General features: G+C 55.9%; 1 protein-coding gene across 2 annotated transcripts in view; it reads right to left on the minus strand.

Moving 5' to 3' along the window:
• The window catches only part of TOGARAM1 (TOG array regulator of axonemal microtubules 1), an 87,199-nt gene extending 82,634 nt beyond the window's left edge, over nucleotides 1-4,565 (minus strand). The window contains exon 1 of one of the 2 annotated variants that reach the window (XM_075331161.1): nucleotides 4,491-4,565. The gene's annotated coding sequence lies outside the window, so the exon portion shown is untranslated. Of the gene's footprint in view, nucleotides 1-4,400 lie in introns of both variants that reach the window. The other variant, XM_075331160.1, reaches the window with a different exon arrangement.
• Between the last annotated feature and the right edge of the window lie 1,435 nt (nucleotides 4,566-6,000).

A 6,000-nucleotide genomic window follows, 5' to 3' on the forward strand; every position in this document is an offset into this window, starting at 1 on the left:
TACACGGGGATATACGCAATACACGGCCGTACGCCCCTCATACACGGGGATATACGAAATACACGGCCGTACGCCCCTCATACACGGGGATATACGCAATACACGGCCGTACGCCCCTCATACACGGGGATATACGCAATACACGGCCGTACGCCCCTCATACACGGGGATATACGCAATACACGGCCGTACGCCCCTCATACACGGGGATATACGCAATACACGGCCGTACGCCCCTCATACACGGGGATATACGCAATACACGGCCGTACGCCCCTCATACACGGGGATATACGCAATACACGGCCGTACGCCCCTCATACACGGGGATATACGCAATACACGGCCGTACGCCCCTCATACACGGGGATATGCGCAATACACGGCCGTACGCCCCTCATACACGGGGATATGCGCAATACACGGCCGTACGCCCCTCATACACGGGGATATGCGCAATACACGGCCGTACGCCCCTCATACACGGGGATATGCGCAATACACGGCCGTACGCCCCTCATACACGGGGATATGCGCAATACACGGCCGTACGCCCCTCATACACGGGGATATGCGCAATACACGGCCGTACGCCCCTCATACACGGGGATATGCGCAATACACGGCCGTACGCCCCTCATACACGGGGATATGCGCAATACACGGCCGTACGCCCCTCATACACGGGGATATGCGCAATACACGGCCGTACGCCCCTCATACACGGGGATATGCGCAATACACGGCCGTACGCCCCTCATACACGGGGATATGCGCAATACACGGCCGTACGCCCCTCATACACGGGGATATGCGCAATACACGGCCGTACGCCCCTCATACACGGGGATATGCGCAATACACGGCCGTACGCCCCTCATACACGGGGATATGCGCAATACACGGCCGTACGCCCCTCATACACGGGGATATGCGCAATACACGGCCGTACGCCCCTCATACACGGGGATATGCGCAATACACGGCCGTACGCCCCTCATACACGGGGATATGCGCAATACACGGCCGTACGCCCCTCATACACGGGGATATGCGCAATACACGGCCGTACGCCCCTCATACACGGGGATATGCGCAATACACGGCCGTACGCCCCTCATACACGGGGATATGCGCAATACACGGCCGTACGCCCCTCATACACGGGGATATACGCAATTACACGGCCGTACGCCCCTCATACACGGGGATATACGCAATTACACGGCCGTACGCCCCTCATACACGGGGATATACGCAATACACGGCCGTACGCCCCTCATACACGGGGATATACGCAATACACGGCCGTACGCCCCTCATACACGGGGATATACGCAATACACGGCCGTACGCCCCTCATACACGGGGATATACGCAATACACGGCCGTACGCCCCTCATACACGGGGATATACGCAATACACGGCCGTACGCCCCTCATACACGGGGATATACGCAATACACGGCCGTACGCCCCTCATACACGGGGATATACGCAATACACGGCCGTACGCCCCTCATACACGGGGATATACGCAATACACGGCCGTACGCCCCTCATACACGGGGATATACGCAATACACGGCCGTACGCCCCTCATACACGGGGATATACGCAATACACGGCCGTACGCCCCTCATACACGGGGAAATACGCAATACACGGCCGTACGCCCCTCATACACGGGGATATACGCAATACACGGCCGTACGCCCCTCATACACGGGGATATACGCAATACACGGCCGTACGCCCCTCATACACGGGGATATACGCAATACACGGCCGTACGCCCCTCATACACGGGGATATACGCAATACACGGCCGTACGCCCCTCATACACGGGGATATACGCAATACACGGCCGTACGCCCCTCATACACGGGGATATACGCAATACACGGCCGTACGCCCCTCATACACGGGGATATACGCAATACACGGCCGTACGCCCCTCATACACGGGGATATGCGCAATACACGGCCGTACGCCCCTCATACACGGGGATATACGCAATACACGGCCGTACGCCCCTCATACACGGGGATATGCGCAATACACGGCCGTACGCCCCTCATACACGGGGATATGCGCAATACACGGCCGTACGCCCCTCATACACGGGGATATGCGCAATACACGGCCGTACGCCCCTCATACACGGGGATATGCGCAATACACGGCCGTACGCCCCTCATACACGGGGATATGCGCAATACACGGCCGTACGCCCCTCATACACGGGGATATGCGCAATACACGGCCGTACGCCCCTCATACACGGGGATATGCGCAATACACGGCCGTACGCCCCTCATACACGGGGATATGCGCAATACACGGCCGTACGCCCCTCATACACGGGGATATGCGCAATACACGGCCGTACGCCCCTCATACACGGGGATATGCGCAATACACGGCCGTACGCCCCTCATACACGGGGATATGCGCAATACACGGCCGTACGCCCCTCATACACGGGGATATGCGCAATACACGGCCGTACGCCCCTCATACACGGGGATATGCGCAATACACGGCCGTACGCCCCTCATACACGGGGATATACGCAATTACACGGCCGTACGCCCCTCATACACGGGGATATACGCAATACACGGCCGTACGCCCCTCATACACGGGGATATACGCAATACACGGCCGTACGCCCCTCATACACGGGGATATACGCAATACACGGCCGTACGCCCCTCATACACGGGGATATACGCAATACACGGCCGTACGCCCCTCATACACGGGGATATACGCAATACACGGCCGTACGCCCCTCATACACGGGGATATACGCAATACACGGCCGTACGCCCCTCATACACGGGGATATACGCAATACACGGCCGTACGCCCCTCATACACGGGGATATACGCAATACACGGCCGTACGCCCCTCATACACGGGGATATACGCAATACACGGCCGTACGCCCCTCATACACGGGGATATACGCAATACACGGCCGTACGCCCCTCATACACGGGGATATACGCAATACACGGCCGTACGCCCCTCATACACGGGGATATACGCAATACACGGCCGTACGCCCCTCATACACGGGGATATACGCAATACACGGCCGTACGCCCCTCATACACGGGGAAATACGCAATACACGGCCGTACGCCCCTCATACACGGGGATATACGCAATACACGGCCGTACGCCCCTCATACACGGGGATATACGCAATACACGGCCGTACGCCCCTCATACACGGGGATATACGCAATACACGGCCGTACGCCCCTCATACACGGGGATATACGCAATACACGGCCGTACGCCCCTCATACACGGGGATATACGCAATACACGGCCGTACGCCCCTCATACACGGGGATATACGCAATACACGGCCGTACGCCCCTCATACACGGGGATATACGCAATACACGGCCGTACGCCCCTCATACACGGGGATATACGCAATACACGGCCGTACGCCCCTCATACACGGGGATATACGCAATACACGGCCGTACGCCCCTCATACACGGGGATATACGCAATACACGGCCGTACGCCCCTCATACACGGGGATATACGCAATACACGGCCGTACGCCCCTCATACACGGGGATATACGCAATACACGGCCGTACGCCCCTCATACACGGGGATATACGCAATACACGGCCGTACGCCCCTCATACACGGGGATATACGCAATACACGGCCGTACGCCCCTCATACACGGGGATATACGCAATACACGGCCGTACGCCCCTCATACACGGGGATATACGCAATACACGGCCGTACGCCCCTCATACACGGGGATATACGCAATACACGGCCGTACGCCCCTCATACACGGGGATATACGCAATACACGGCCGTACGCCCCTCATACACGGGGATATACGCAATACACGGCCGTACGCCCCTCATACACGGGGATATACGCAATACACGGCCGTACGCCCCTCATACACGGGGATATACACAATACACGGCCGTACGCCCCTCATGCACGGCCGTATTCCCCTCACACACGGGGATATACACAATACACGGCCGTACGCCCCTCACACACGGGGATATACACAATACACGGCCGTACGCCCCCCATACACGGGGATATACGCAATACACGGCCGTACGCCCCTCATACACGGGGATATACGCAATACACGGCCGTACGCCCCTCATACACGGGGATATACGCAATACACGGCCGTACGCCCCTCATACACGGGGATATACACAATACACGGCCGTACGCCCCTCATGCACGGCCGTATTCCCCTCACACACGGGGATATACACAATACACGGCCGTACGCCCCTCACACACGGGGATATACACAATACACGGCCGTACGCCCCCCATACACGGGGATATACCGGGCGCCGCCCTCACACACCTCGTCTTGCAGTGACCCGTCCCCGGGATGTCCCGCTCCTCAATGCTCAGTGTCCGCGCTGCCCCGGAGCCGCCTGCCGGCACATCTCACCCCGCTCACACTGGATGCGGCTCTTGTGTTGCCGGTTGCTCTGGACGGAGGCGATCAGCTGACACGTGACGTCAGTGCACTACAGAGAGGCGGAGGAGCCAGCCTTCCTCCGTACGCGTTTTGAGTGCACGCCCCCTCCGGTGCCCTGTGTTGTGGTAACGCGGTGCTCAGCGCTGATCTGTGTCTGAAAATGAATCTGACTGAGATCGGCTGGACATACAAACCTAATCTAACTTTTGGGAAAAAAAAACCTTTAAGGCCCTTTTGACATGTCCGTGTGTCCAGTACATTTGATGTCCATTTTCACATGTACTGGAGACGCATACTAATTAAAATCTATCCGGATCTGCACACCTCCGTGTTTTTACATGGATCACGTGTGCACAAGGAGACATGTCAATTTTTAACCGGCACCACAGATGAAATACGTACAGCACACAGATGGCATATATGTGTCATCCGTGACCCGTCTGTCTTCTGTGTGTTATCTGTCATACATGTGTCATCTGTGTGTTATCTGTCGTACATCTGTCATCCCTGTATCATTTGTCATACATGTGTCATCTGTCATCTGTGTGTCATCTGTCATCTGTGTGTCATCTGTCATCTGGGTGTCATCTGTCATTCGTATGTCATCCATGTGTCAGCCTTCTGTCATCCGTAAGCCATTCATGTGTCATCTGTGTACCATCCGTGAGGCATCCATGTATTATCCGTGTGCCATCCTTGTGTGTCATCCGTGTGCCATCCTTGTGTGTCATCCGTGTGCCATCCATGTCTCATCCGTATGTCATCCATCTATAATCATTGTGTCATCCATGTGTGTGTCATCCATCTATAATCATTGTGCAATCCATGTGTCATCCATGTGTCATCCATGTGTCATCCATGTGCCATTGATATGTCACCTGTGTGTCATCCATCTATAATCATTGTGCAATCCATGTATCATCCATTTGTAATCCATGTGCCATTCATCTGTCACCTGTGTGTCATCCATGTGAAATCCGTGTACCATCCATGTGTTGTCCGTCTTCAGTCTGTGTGCCGTCAGTGTGCTGTACATGTTTTAACATCGCAAAATATAGTAGAAGCTGTCACAAACCACCGGGGGGGTCACTCAGAAATCCCCCGCGCTGGCTACCAGTACGTCACAATCGGGGGGTAACAAGTGGGGGTCACCCCTCCTTTATACCTCCCGACCTGCAGACAGAGCACGTGACGCGCTCTCTAGCGCCCCTCTTATAGTCAGGCCAATTATGGAATTGCCCGACCATAAGCAAGGAGGCCGCTATACTACTTATGCCGATTATTGAAGGGTCCCCGGTGAGAGTAAGGTATATATTCCCCCGACCTCCGCGGGCGGAATATATAAAATCTCCCCGAATCTCACTGGCCTCCCCACAATAATCCTTGGCACAATTCGCTGCCACCAACCGATTTACGGTAACTATTAGCCGAACACACAGACGTGGGATTCAAGATCGAGATAACAGAACAGCCCAAGATT

The sequence above is a fragment of the Anomaloglossus baeobatrachus genome, chromosome 12, assembly GCF_048569485.1.
Source record: "Anomaloglossus baeobatrachus isolate aAnoBae1 chromosome 12, aAnoBae1.hap1, whole genome shotgun sequence".
In the NCBI taxonomy this organism is placed as follows: domain Eukaryota; kingdom Metazoa; phylum Chordata; class Amphibia; order Anura; family Aromobatidae; genus Anomaloglossus; species Anomaloglossus baeobatrachus.